The sequence below is a fragment of the Macaca nemestrina genome, chromosome 1, assembly GCF_043159975.1.
Source record: "Macaca nemestrina isolate mMacNem1 chromosome 1, mMacNem.hap1, whole genome shotgun sequence".
Lineage (NCBI taxonomy): Eukaryota > Metazoa > Chordata > Mammalia > Primates > Cercopithecidae > Macaca > Macaca nemestrina.
Genome location: NC_092125.1, coordinates 232,387,309 through 232,400,874, shown reverse-complemented (window position 1 = coordinate 232,400,874; position 13,566 = coordinate 232,387,309). Strand labels below are relative to the sequence as shown.

The 13,566-nt window shown below is 59.9% G+C and overlaps 1 long non-coding RNA gene across 1 annotated transcript; it reads left to right on the top strand.

Annotated features, from left to right (window-relative positions):
* Nucleotides 1–93: 93 nt before the first annotated feature.
* LOC105498331 (uncharacterized) lies at nucleotides 94–9,594 on the top strand. Its single transcript, XR_011606865.1, has 2 exons — nucleotides 94–522; nucleotides 8,073–9,594. It is a non-coding gene; the product is annotated as an uncharacterized lncRNA (long non-coding RNA).
* Nucleotides 9,595–13,566: the final 3,972 nt, after the last annotated feature.

The window sequence follows — 13,566 nt, the reverse complement described above, 5'->3', positions numbered from 1 at the left end:
TCTTAACCCTCGCCGGGCCGCGGCCTGCGGGTGCAAGGGATCCGGGGCGGGCGGGGGGAGGAGGGGGGCGCAGTAAGGCGGCCGAAGTGCAGGTGGGGCTGGGGTGCGTGCAGGGGCGCGGGGTGCGGGCAGGGGCCGGGTGCGGGCAGGGCCGCCTCTCCCCCGGCTTCCCGCCTAGTGAGCGCACCTTGGACAGCTGCGGCCTTTCCGAGCCGAAGCTCACGGGCTGTGGCCGGCTTCGTTTCGTGTAGTGCAGTTCCGCGACCGCCCGTGGCCACACCATTCGGGGACTTCGTGCTTTACGATGGGGGCGCAGTGGCCTGGCACACGCAGGACCCCGGGCCTCGAACCCTCGCGCTGGCCGCCCTGGACCCGCGGCGGGGACCCGCACAGTCAGGGTACCTGCCCATACCGATGGGCTGGGGACCACCACGGAGCCTTTCCTTGGCCCCGCGGCTTCTGTTCCTTTCGAGACGGACAGCGCCCACCCGGAGGAAAGCCTGACAGACGAGACTTCGCAAGGTGAGAACTCCCTTCGCTCCCCACGCAGCTGGGGCAGCTGCAGGGCGCCGACCTTCTCAGCCTCATCGCCCCACCTCTCCCGCCAGATGCGCTCTGGGGGGCCCTCCTGATGGTTGCAGGGAGGTCAGGGCTGGACAAAGGGAATTCAGAAAGCCCACCTGGTGCACTGGGTAGGTGGCACCGATGGGGAGGGGAAGGCGGGACGCGCCCCAAGACCCCGGCCCCTTAATCCCATCCCTGCATAGATCACCCAGCAACCAGGACACCCCTCCAGGGCCAGGGCTATAGCCAGGGACTGTATGCAGACATGGCTGGGTCTGGCCGGCCTGCCCTAACTGGAAAGGAGGCCAAGCTGTGCACCTAAGGCTGGGCTGGCACCTCCGCTGAGCCAGCTCTGGGTCTGCAGGGGTGGGGAGGGGTCTCTGGCAACTGGACCCTGAGCTCCTGCAACCCGTTTCTGTGCTCCTCTTGCCTGGGGGGAGAGCGAGGAGAGACTGGCTCTTCTGTTCCTGACCTCTGGATGGCCATGTCCCCGCCCCCCACGGAGTCCCCACCCAGCCTCACGAACTCCTGGTCATCTTGAAAAACCCAGGGTAGTGGTCAGGCCCCCACAGGATCTCAGAGGCTCAGCCAGAGCCCAGGCCCAGCGGTCAGGCCTCCACCAACTGCGGTCACAGTGCACCTCTGTCCCCAGCATGGAGGGCCCTGACCGCCTACACCACTTCTCCAACCTGTTGGGCCCCTGGCAGGATCTGCTGAGGCCTCTGCACCTGGCACAGAGAGGTTGGGGGCAGACACCTTGGGAGAGGCGCTTCTTGCCCCCTGCCCCCAGCTCCCACCTCTGCTTAGGAAGGGCAGACCCTGGGCTCTGACTCTTGCCCCATCGTTGTGAGGCGACTCAGGGGCTGCGCCAGCAAAGCAGAGAGTGATGGTGACTCAGGGGACCCCCATGTCCTTGCCCAGAACTCCTCAGGGGTTCAGCCGGTCTACTGCACCAGTTTTCAGTGGAAGCCCCTTGTGAGGGTATGGGCAGTGGGGCAGGGCAGGAGCCTGGATGACGGTGTATGGGGTGGGGGGCCCCTCACTACCTTGGCATGTTGGCCTGAGGACAGCTGGGGCCTTCACCCTGTGCTGTGACCATTCCAGCTTCGTGTTGCAGCACCTCCATTTCCCTCTGGGCAGCCCCCTTTATCCATCCTCAGATCATGGGGAGCTTGGGTGGGGCTGACACTCCCCTGCCTAGGAGTTGGCAGGTGACCTGGGCCCGGCCAGCCAGACTGGACCCCTTAGTCTCAAGGCCTTTGCTGAAGCTCTTGTGAAAGGGGCGACTGCCCCTGACAGGTGTTGGATTCCAGCTGCTGTGGCCCTGAAGGTGGGTGGTGGGAAGAACGGGAGAATGAAGCCAGCCTTGGGAGAGGCAGGACGCCGGCCTGGCCCAGCTGCTTCCAGCATCTGGATCCAGCCTCACCTGAAGCCAGCTACCTCCTGGACTGCAAAGTCATTGTCAACACCAAAACAGGGTTTCTGACCATTGCAACCGAGGGTACCCGGATGTCGTGGCTGCAGACCCTGCAGACTGCTATGAAGCTAGTCCTGCCCGCCTTGCATCAGACCTCTAGCCAGGGACTGTGGTTGCAGACTTAGTCCTGGGACTGAGCTCCTAGTGAGAGGCCAGCAGCGAGGGAAGAGGGACCAGCAGAGAAAAGGGTGGAGCCTCGGGCGGCCAGCAGAGCAGCAGAAACCGAGTCTGTGAGAGGAAAACATTGCTTCCCGAGGCCTCCTGCTGAGCTATGGGGATCTGGGTATTGCGAAGAACAGCTGGGGCCAACCCTAAGGAAGGAAGGAGGGAAGGGGACAGGGAGGGGCGAGGAGGAGGGGGAGGGAGTGACCTCTGCTTAGCGCCTGCACTTGGGCAGCGGTGGCCTTTCACACGCACAGGCTTCCCCGCCTGCAGCACCGTCTCCAATGCTGTTTGTACACACGCTAGCATCCTGATAGTCACTAAATGTTTTCTTTAAATGAGTTCACTTTTTCACTTAGAGTGCTTTCTAAAAGCAGATCATGATCGCAAATAGTAAGTATCACTTCCATAAATAGAAGGTGTCAGAAAAATAACTATCAGACGTTCTTGGTTTCTTGTTGTGCGTGGAAGCATCAGACGGTCTCTGAAAGGCTGTCCCTCTGCTCCCCAGGTTGGCCCATCCTCTGCCACAGCTTGAGCCCCACCCAGGGGGTCCCTGCTTGAGGAAGTGCTTCCCCTGTTCTCTCAGACCCTACTTCTGCCCCCAGAGGGGTGTCTGTCCAGGGGACCCCTCAGAGGTCCCACCCAGCCACTCCTGATCTCCTCCCCACACAGGTGACTGGGCCACGGGGGCTCGTGGGCAGCCCTAGCCAGGGCTGAGTCCTCACTGTAGCAGGGAAGCTGCTGCCCTCTCGGCAGGCCGCCCTCTGGGAACCCCTCTTCTTTCCAACTGCCCCAGCCCCAGGATGGGCTGAACATGCTTTTGCCTGGCAGGGGAAGGCTGGACCAGTAACAATGGAAGTCTCCAGCAACAGTGGAGACACGGGGGCAGGGGAGCTTCCGGACGAGGTGTCCTCCTGGCCATGGCCTTGAGGGAGCCTTGTGGCTGGCACGGGGCCTGCTGGGACGTGAGCAAGTGGGTCCCTGGGGACCTGGGGAATGGCTTCGATGCTTAGGAGCTGTGAGAACGAGAGCTCCAGGGCAGCAGCCACCGCTTCTCATGGCCCCCATGACCCTCAGCCCCTTTACGCTGGGAGCTGAGTGCCAGTTTCAGCATCCTGGCACACACTTCTCCTTTAGGGCTCCCAGGAGCCACCCTTCCCTGCCCCTGTGGGTCTCCTGTTTCTCCAGCAGCAGTGACTGTTTTCTCTTCCAGAAACGTGTGCCCCTGTGAGCCCTTCACCACCTCTGGTCATGCCTCCAAAATTCCAGGGAGGGGACAGAGCCCCTGGTGGAGAGGCGGGTGCCCCCCCAGGGAGGGGACAGAGCCCCTGGTGGAGAGGCGGGTGCCCCCCCCAACACTGCTCTGCTGCTGCCAGGGAGGAGTGACCTTCAGTGGATGCCCCATTCTCACCAGATCCTGGGCTCCGAGCCTGGGCCAAATGCTGACCTCAGTGGGATCCAGACCTGAAAGTCCCTCTCTGGGGTGACTTTCTCAAGTGCTGTCCTCAGACTCCCTGGGCTCTCGCAGGATGGCGGGCCCAGTCCCTGCAGGTGCCTCAGCCCAACCACTGAAGCAGATGGCACCGTGACCCGGGCATCTCTGTGGCCGGAGCTGGGGAAGGAGGTGGCCTCCTGGGTCCTATCCCAAGAGCATCCACAGCGGCGCTGCCAGTGAAGGGGTGGAGCTGAGGGACCCCACAGACCCCAGGGCTCGGTGGCTGCAAGAGCTGGGAGGAGCCTCATCCTCCAGGGGCTTCAGGGAGGGTGGAGACGACTCTGTCCCAGCAGCTGTCCGTTTCCTGCAGTGCTGGCTGCTTGTTACAGTGAGACTGACAGGTAACCCACAGCTGAGCTTGTGCTTGCCAGAGCCTTCGTCCAAGTAACCCCCCATCCTTTGGGCCTTTCTTTTTTTTTTTTTTTTTTTTTTTGTAGAGACAGAGTCTCCTGTGTTGCCCAGGCTGGTTGCACACTCCTGGCCTCAAGTGATTTTCCTGCCTTGGCCTTCCAAAGTGCTGGGATTACAGGCATGAGCCTGGCCTGCAGCATTTTGAAGCATGTCTCTAGGGCAGGTGGTCAGCAGACCAGAAGCCACGGCCCCACCACCCAGGCCTCTGTTTTCTCCCTGGTAGAGCAGGGATGGAGCAGCCCCGGCTCCAGGGTCCCCCTGAGGAAGCCCAGCCCACTCCGTTCTGAGCAATGGGGGTTGGGCAGTTTCTCCAGGTCCAATGGTTCCGTTAGACCCAAGTGGGCTGTAGCACAGTGGACCCTCGGGACTCACAGCAGACCCTCAGCACTCATGGTGGACCCTTGGGGCTCATGGTGGACCCTCAGGTGCTCAGATACTTTCCTCTTAGGAAAGGAGCTATGCCTTGTGGTGACCAGGTCACATAGGAAGGTGAGCCTAACCTGGAACCTGCCCCTTGACTACCTGACCCCTAGTACAGACGGGCAGCGAGTCAGCAGGTGAGGGGCAGCAGCCAAGCCCAAAGGGCCACTGACCACTGGCTGTCCTCTGGTGCAGAGAGGAAAACTGAGGCTTAGAGGGCCCATGAGGCCAGGAAGTAGAGTCAGGTCCCACCGAGGGGCTTCTGCTGCCCCAAGACCCTGTGGAGGGCACCTGGAAGTGGAGGGACCTGCACGTGCCCCGTATCCCCCCAGGGGCTTGCCATCTTCCAGCCCTCCCAATGCCCAGGAGGCTGAGCCTTGGCAAGATGGCAGCTTTTGCCTAAAATGCATCAAACTGAGCAGAAAGAGTGGTGAACAGAGTAGAATCTGCTTGTTTCCAAGGATCAGCGAGAAGGCACATGTGAAGCTCACCCAGGTTCTGTCTGTTTCTGCTCTCGTATAAAGACCCCATATGGAGCCAGTGACAAGGAGGGCCATGGGGAAGGCAGGTGAGGATTGGGCCCTGCTGCTCAGCACAGGGTCAGCTGGCTGGCCTAGGGTGGGCTGGCCAGGCGCAGGGTGGGCTGGTCAGGTGTGGGGTCAGCTGGTCAGTGTAGGGGGGTCGGCTGGTCAGGTGTGGGCTGGGCTGGTCAGGTGGGGGGGTGGGCTGGTCAGGTGGGGGGGTGGGCTGGTCAGGTGTGGGGTCAGCTGGTCAGTGTAGGGGGGTCGGCTGGTCAGGTGTGGGCTGGGCTGGTCAGGTGGGGGGGTGGGCTGGTCAGGTGTGGGCTGGGCTGGTCAGGTGTGGGCTGGGCTGGTCAGGTGGGGGCTGGGCTGGTCAGGTGGGGGGGTGGGCTGGTCAGGTGTGGGCTGGGCTGGTCAGGTGGGGGGGGGTGGGCTGGTCAGGAGTGGGGTGGGCTGGTCAGGTGGGGGGGGGGCTGGGCTGGTCAGGTGGGGGGGGGGTGGGCTGGTCAGGTGTGGGGTGGGCTGGTCAGGTGGGGGCTGGGCTGGTCAGGTGGGGGGGGGTGGGCTGGTCAGGTGTGGGGTGGGCTGGTCAGGTGTGGGGTGGGCTGGTCAGGTGGGGGGGGGGTGGGTTGGTCAGGTGTGGGGTGGGTTGGTCAGGTGTGGGGTGGGCTGGTCAGGTGTGGGGTGGGCTGGTCAGGTGGGGGGGGGTGGGTTGGTCAGGTGTGGGGTGGGTTGGTCAGGTGTGGGGTGGGCTGGTCAGGTGTGGGGTGGGCTGGTCAGGTGGGGGGGGGGTGGGTTGGTCAGGTGTGGGGTGGGCTGGTCAGGTGGGGGGGGGGGTGGGCTGGTCAGGTGTGGGGTGGGCTGGTCAGGTGGGGGGGTGTGGGCTGGTCAGGAGTGGGGTGGGCTGGTCAGGTGGGGGGGGGTGGGCTGGTCAGGTGGGGGGGTGGGCTGGTCAGGTGTGGGGGTGGGCTGGTCAGGTGTGGGGTGGGCTGGTCAGGTGTGGGGTGGGCTGGTCAGGTGTGGGGTGGGCTGGTCAGGTGGGGGGGTGTGGGCTGGTCAGGAGTGGGGTGGGCTGGTCAGGTGGGGGGGGGTGGGCTGGTCAGGTGGGGGGGTGGGCTGGTCAGGTGTGGGGGTGGGCTGGTCAGGTGTGGGGTGGGCTGGTCAGGTGTGGGGTGGGCTGGTCAGGAGTGGGGTGGGCTGGTCAGGTGTGGGGTGGGCTGGTCAGGTGTGGGGTGGGCTGGTCAGGTGTGGGGTGGGCTGGTCAGGTGGGGGGGGGGTGGGCTGGTCAGGTGGGGGGGGGGTGGGCTGGTCAGGTGTGGGCTGGGCTGGTCAGGTGGGGGGGGGTGGGCTGGTCAGGAGTGGGGTGGGCTGGTCAGGTGGGGGGGGGTGGGCTGGTCAGGTGTGGGCTGGGCTGGTCAGGTGGGGGGGTGGGCTGGTCAGGTGGGGGGGTGGGCTGGTCAGGTGTGGGGTGGGCTGGTCAGGAGTGGGGTGGGCTGGTCAGGTGTGGGGTGGGCTGGTCAGGTGTGGGCTGGGCTGGTCAGGTGGGGGGGGTGGGCTGGTCAGGAGTGGGGTGGGCTGGTCAGGTGGGGGGGGGGCTGGGCTGGTCAGGTGGGGGGGGTGGGCTGGTCAGGTGTGGGGTGGGCTGGTCAGGTGGGGGCTGGGCTGGTCAGGTGGGGGGGGGTGGGCTGGTCAGGTGTGGGGTGGGCTGGTCAGGTGTGGGGTGGGCTGGTCAGGCGTGGGGTGGGCTGGTCAGGTGTGGGGTGGGCTGGTCAGGTGGGGGGGGGTGGGTTGGTCAGGTGTGGGGTGGGTTGGTCAGGTGTGGGGTGGGCTGGTCAGGTGTGGGGTGGGCTGGTCAGGTGGGGGGGGGGCTGGGCTGGTCAGGTGGGGGGGGGTGGGCTGGTCAGGTGTGGGGTGGGCTGGTCAGGTGGGGGCTGGGCTGGTCAGGTGGGGGGGGGTGGGCTGGTCAGGAGTGGGGTGGGCTGGTCAGGTGTGGGGTGGGCTGGTCAGGTGTGGGGTGGGCTGGTCAGGTGTGGGGTGGGCTGGTCAGGCGTGGGGTGGGCTGGTCAGGCGTGGGGTGGGCTGGTCAGGCGTGGGGTGGGCTGGTCAGGTGTGGGGTGGGCTGGTCAGGTGTGGGGTGGGCTGGTCAGGTGTGGGGTGGGCTGGTCAGGTGTGGGGTGGGCTGGTCAGGTGTGGGGTGGGCTGGTCAGGTGTGGGGTGGGCTGGTCAGGCGTGGGGTGGGCTGGTCAGGTGTGGGGTGGGCTGGTCAGGAGTGGGGTGGGCTGGTCAGGTGGGGGGGGGGCTGGGCTGGTCAGGTGGGGGGGGTGGGCTGGTCAGGTGTGGGGTGGGCTGGTCAGGTGGGGGCTGGGCTGGTCAGGTGGGGGGGGTGGGTTGGTCAGGTGTGGGGTGGGTTGGTCAGGTGTGGGGTGGGCTGGTCAGGTGTGGGGTGGGCTGGTCAGGTGGGGGGGGGGCTGGGCTGGTCAGGTGGGGGGGGTGGGCTGGTCAGGTGTGGGGTGGGCTGGTCAGGTGGGGGCTGGGCTGGTCAGGTGGGGGGGGTGGGTTGGTCAGGTGTGGGGTGGGTTGGTCAGGTGTGGGGTGGGCTGGTCAGGTGTGGGGTGGGCTGGTCAGGTGGGGGGGGGGTGGGCTGGTCAGGTGTGGGGTGGGCTGGTCAGGTGGGGGGGGGTGGGCTGGTCAGGTGTGGGTGGGCTGGTCAGGTGTGGAGTGGGTTGGTCAGGAGTGGGGTGGGCTGGTCAGGTGTGGGGCGGGCTGGTCAGGCGTGTAGTGGGCTGGGCTGCTCCGGCGCAGGGTCAGCTGGTCAGGCGTGGGGTCAGAACATCCGTGGTGCTCCTGTTCCCGTTCCCGCTGCACGTGTCATTACGTCCTCTTTTCCGCCACAGGTACCATATCCTGTTCTCCTTTGGAAAAGCTCTATTCCACCTACTACCTAATCTTTGGTGTGCTTGAGCTCTGTAGGCCCGTCTATTTTTATTTTCTTTTTCTTAAAACATTATTTTCTTTTCAGGAACCTGCCAGTTCAGGGAGGCCCATCTTTCTAGAAGATTAACAGGAACTTCCAGCCTCCAGCCTACTTAGTGACCGGCTGCTGGAGGACGGTGAGTGGCCCCTGCTGTCCACGTCTCCACGGGGGTCACCAAGCACACTCACAGGGTCCCCCTCTCCACCTGGAGCAGAGAATTTGGAGGAGCCCGTCTTGCTGTCTTTTCTGATGTTGTTAAACTATGCTTGGGCCTGCCCGTTGCTCAGAGGAGCTTTCTACACAGCTGGACTTCTGAGGTGGGACCTGCCATGTGCTAACGCCAGCACTCGGAGCAGTCTCTGCCACTGGCAACGTCCTGTCCTGAACATCCCCAATGTGACCTCTCTCCTGAAAGGCCTGTGTGCGACTTATCTGTGAAGCTGGAAGAAAGTTCTGGAACTTCCCCTTCTCCTTTGGTGCAAAGTTACACTAACTGTCATGATGTTGTTGATTTCCATTTTTTTTTTTTGTTCTTGTTGAGACGGAGTCTCACTCTGTTGCCTGGGTTGGAGTGCAGTGGCGCGATCTCGGCTCACTACGGCCTCCGCCTCCTGGGTTCAAGTGATTCTCCTGCTTCAGCCTCCCAAGTAGCTGGGATTACAGGCACCTGCCACCACAGCTGGCTGATTTTGTATTTGTAGTAGAGACAGGGTTTCACCATGTTGACCAGGCTGGTCTTAAATTCCTGACCTCAGGTGATCTGCCCACCTCAGCCTCCCAAAGTGCTGGGATTACAGGCGTGAGCCACTGTGCCCGGCCTTGATTTCCTTTTTTTTTTTTTTTTTTTTTTTTGAGGCGGAGTCTCACTCTGTAGCCCAGGCTGGAGTGCTGTGGCCGGATCTCAGCTCACTGCAAGCTCCGCCTCCCGGGTTCCCGCCATTCTCCTGCCTCAGCCTCCCGAGTAGCTGGGACTACAGGCGCCCGCCACCTCGCCCGGCTAGTTTTTGTATTTTTTAGTAGAGACGGGGTTTCACCGTGTTAGCCAGGATGGTCTCGATCTCCTGACCTCGTGATCCGCCCGTCTCGGCCTCCCAAAGTGCTGGGATTACAGGCTTGAGCCACCGCGCCCGGCCCTTGATTTCCTTTTTAAGCAGAGTTGAGTCTGTCCACACCAGTGCTGCCTGGGCCTTCCTGAGCACCTGTGGCTGGCATCCCTTCCCATCTCTCCCCCCTGTGGCAGGCAGCAGTCTTGCTGTTCCCCGGCACCTCTGCAAAGCTGCCTTCAGAGCTGCATCTCGGAAGCCACTGCACAGCCACAATGCATGCTGAATGCATCAATATGCAGAATTCACTCACATGTCATACAGTTAGTCAAAAATGTCGAGGCCCTGCCAGGTGGAGAGATGGGGGAGAATATGGATCCCTTCATGAGTCCAAGCCGGGGGTACAATCCCCTCAGGCCCCCTCCTCCTCCTGTGCTCCAGGTTTTCTATTTCAAGGCTGCTGTTTACTTCCTTACTGTATGTCAGCTCAGTCATGGATTTTAAACGATGCATATATATATATATTTTGCTTGTTTGTTCGTTTGTTTGTTTGACATGGAGTCTTGCTCTGTCACCCAGGCTGGAGTGCAGTGGTGTGATCTCAGCTCACTGCAGCCTCTGCCTCCTGGGTTCAAGCAGTTCTCCTGCCTCAGCCTCCTGTGCTTTCGATATTTTATACAGATTGTTTGCCAGGCACAGTGGCTCACACTCATCGTCCCAACTACTTGGGAGGCTGAGGCGGGAGGATCCCTTGAGCCTAGGAGTTTGAGGCTGCAGTTAGCTATGATCACACCACTGCACTCCAGCCTGGGGAACAGAGCAAGACCCCCATCTCTTAAAAATAATTTAAAAATAGGGCCGGGCGCGGTGGCTCAAGCCTGTAATCCCAGCACTTTGGGAGGCCGAGACGGGCGGATCACGAGGTCAGGAGATCGAGACCATCCTGGCTAACACGGTGAAACCCCGTCTCTACTAAAAAATACAAAAACTAGCCGGGGGAGGTGGCGGGCGCCTGTAGTCCCGGCTACTCCGGAGGCTGAGGCAGGAGAATGGCGGGAACCCGGGAGGCGGAGCTTGCAGTGAGCTGAGATCCGGCCACTGCACTCCAGCCTGGGCGACAGAGCGAGACTCCGTCTCAAAAAAAAAAAAAAAAAAAAAAATAGGCCGGGTTGCCGGGCGCGGTGGCTCACGCCTGTAATCCCAGCACTTTGGGAGGCCGAGGCAGGCGGATCACGAGGTCAGGAGATCGAGACCATCCTGGCTAACACGGTGAAACCCCGTCTCTACTAAAAATACAAAAAAATTAGCCAGGCGTGGTGGTGGGCGCCTGTAGTCCCAGCTTCTAGGGAGGCTGAGGCAGGAGAATGGCGTGAACCTGGGAGGCGGCGGAGCTTGCAGTGAGCGGAGATCGCGCCACTGCACTCCAGCCTGGGTGACAGAGCGAGACTCCGTCTCAAAAAAAAAAAAAAAAAAAAAAAATAGGCTGGGTGCGGCAGCTCATGCCTGTAATTCCTGCACTTTGGGAGGCTGAGACAGGCAGATCGCTTGAGGTCAGGAGTTGGAGACTAGTCTGGGCAGCACAGTGAGACCCCTGTCTCTACAAAATGTACCAAAAAAGCAAATTAGCTGGGTGTGGTGGCACGAGCCTATAATCCCAGCTACTCAGGAGGCTGAGGAAGGAGAATCACTTGAGCCCGGGAGGTCAAGGTTGCAGTGAGCTGTGATTGCGCCACTGCACTCCCGCCTGGGTGACAGAGTGAGACCCTGTCTCAAAAATAATAATAATAATACCAATAAAATACATTATACAGATCTTTTATTGTTTCATTGAGAAGATCTTTCAGGTGACCTGATTTACCGTATTGCTGAAAATAGTCATTGATTTACTTAATCATTTGATTTTCATGCAGGGGCCAAACCTGGTCCACAAATACATTACCAAAGTAGGTAACTACGGCCAGGCACGGTGGCTCACGCCTGTAATCCCAGCACTTTGGGCAGCCGAGGCGGGTGGATCACGAGGTCAGGAGATCAAGACCAGCCTGGCTAACATGGTGAAGCCCCATCTCTAAAAAAATACAAAAAAAAAAAAAATTAGCTGAGCGTGGTGGTGGGCAGCTGTAGTCCCAGCTACTCGGGAGGCTGAGGCAGGAGAATGGCATGAACCTGGGAGGCGGAACTTGCAGCGAGCCGAGATCGTGCCACTGCATTCCAGCCTGGGCAACAGAGCAAGACTCCGTCTCAAAAAAAAAAAAAAAAAAAAAGACTCTGTCTCAAAAAAAAAGAAAAAAAAAAAGTAGGTACCGGCCAGGCACAGTGGCTCACACCTGTAATCCCAGCACGTTGGGAGGCCGAGACAGGTGGATCACTTGAGGTCAGGAGTTCAAGAACAGCCTGGCCAACATGGTGAAACCCCGTCTCTGGTACAAAAATACAAAAAATTAGCCAGGCGTGCTGGCACACATCTGTAATCCCAGCTACTCTGGAGGCTGAGGCAGAAGAATTGCTTGAACCTGGGAGGTGGAGGTTGCAGTGAGCTGAGATTGTGCCATTGCTCCAGAGTAAGACTCTGTCTCAAAAAAAAAAAAAGAAAAAAAGAGGCCGGGCGCGGTGGCTCAAGCCTGTAATCCCAGCACTTTGGGAGGCCGAGATGGGCGGATCACGAGGTCAGGAGATCGAGACCATCCTGGCTAACCCGGTGAAACCCCGTCTCTACTAAAAATACAAGAAAATTAGCCGGGTGAGGTGGCGGGCGCCTGTAGTCCCAGCTACTTGGGAGGCTGAGGCAGGAGAATGGCGTGAAACCGGCGGGGCGTAGCTTGCAGTGAGCCGAGATCTCGCGCCACTGCACTCCAGCCTGGGGCACAGCAAGACTCCGTCTCAAAAAAAAAAAAAAAAAAAAGAAAGAAAAAAAGAAAAGAAAAAAAGTAGGTACCAGCCAGGCATAGTGGCTTACGTCTGTAATCCCAGCACTTAGGGAGGCCAAGGCAGGTGGATCACTTGAGGTCAGGAGTTCAAGACCAGCCTGACCAACATAGTGAAACCCCCATCTCTACTAAAATTCAAAAATTAGCTGGTTGTGGTGGCACACACCTGTAGTCCCAGCTACTTGGGAGGCTGAGGCAGGAGAATCACTGAAACCCAGGAGGTGGAGGTTGTAGTGAGCCAAGATTGTGCTACTGCAATCCAGCCTGGGCAACAAGAAGGAAACTCTGTCTCAAAAGCAAAAAGAAAAGAAAAGAGAAAATGAGCTGGGTGTGGTGGCACATGCCTATAATCCCAGCTACTAGGAAGGCTAAGGCAGGAGAATTGTTTGAACCCAGGAGGCACAGATTGCAGTGAGCTGAGATCTCTCCACTGCACTGCAGCCTGGGTGACAGAGCGAGACCATTGTCAGCCGAGTGCAGTGCCTCAAGCCTGTAATCCCAGCACTTTGAGAGGCCAAGGCGGGCAGATCACTTGAGCCCAGGAGTTCAAGACCAGCCTTAGCAACGGGGCAAAACCCCATCACTATAAAAAAAAATACAAAAATTAACTGGGTGTGGTGGCACACAGCTGTAGTCCCAGCTACTCAGGAAGCGGAGGTAGGAGGATGGCTTGGGCCCAGGAGGTCGCGACTGCAGTGAGCTGTGATCACTGTACCGCACTCCAGCCTGGGCAACAGAGAGCCTGTCTCAAAAAAGAAAGGAGGCTGGGCATGGTGGCTCATGCCTGTAATTCCATCACTTTGGGGGGCCGAGGCGGGTGGATCACCTGAGGTCAGGAGTTTGAGACCAGCCTGGCCAACCTGTCTCTACTAAAAAAATATAAAAATTAGCCGGGCGTGGTGGTCTGTGCCTGTAATCTCAGCTCCTCAGGAGGCTGAGGCAGGAGAAACACTTGAACCCAGGAGGCGGAGCTTGCAGTGAGCTGAGATTGCGCCATAGTACCCCAGCCCGGGCGACAGAATGAGACTCTGTCTCAAAAAAAAAAAAAAAAAGAGAAAAAAACATATTGTCCTGGCTGCCAAGGGGCCTAAGGCCACACACATGGCAGTTAGCTCAGCCTTGCACATGCGGGGGTGATGGACCTGAGCCTGGAAGACATTATCTGTGGATATCCAGTGTGAAAGTGGCCACTACCAAAATGGAGTCACTTATGTCAAACCCTGAAAAATGGAGCCAGGAGGCCACAAAGGAAGGGCTCTCCCAGGTGTGCCAGGAAAGAAACTAAGGAATTAACTCAAAACCACAGTACTGCCGCTAAGCTGCTTGCATAAGGACGCTTGCCTAACAAGGGCCGTCTTCACCTCCAAACGAATGCCAACTCCTGCAACAAGCCTGATACGGTTTGGCTGTGTCCCCACCCAAATCTCCTCTTGTAGTTCCCATAATCCCCACGTGTTGTGGGAGGGACCCGGTGGGAGGTAATTGAATCATGGGGGCAGTTACCCCCATGCTGTTCTCGTGACAGTGAGTTCTCCGGACATCTGGTAGTTGTATAAGGGGCTTTTCTCC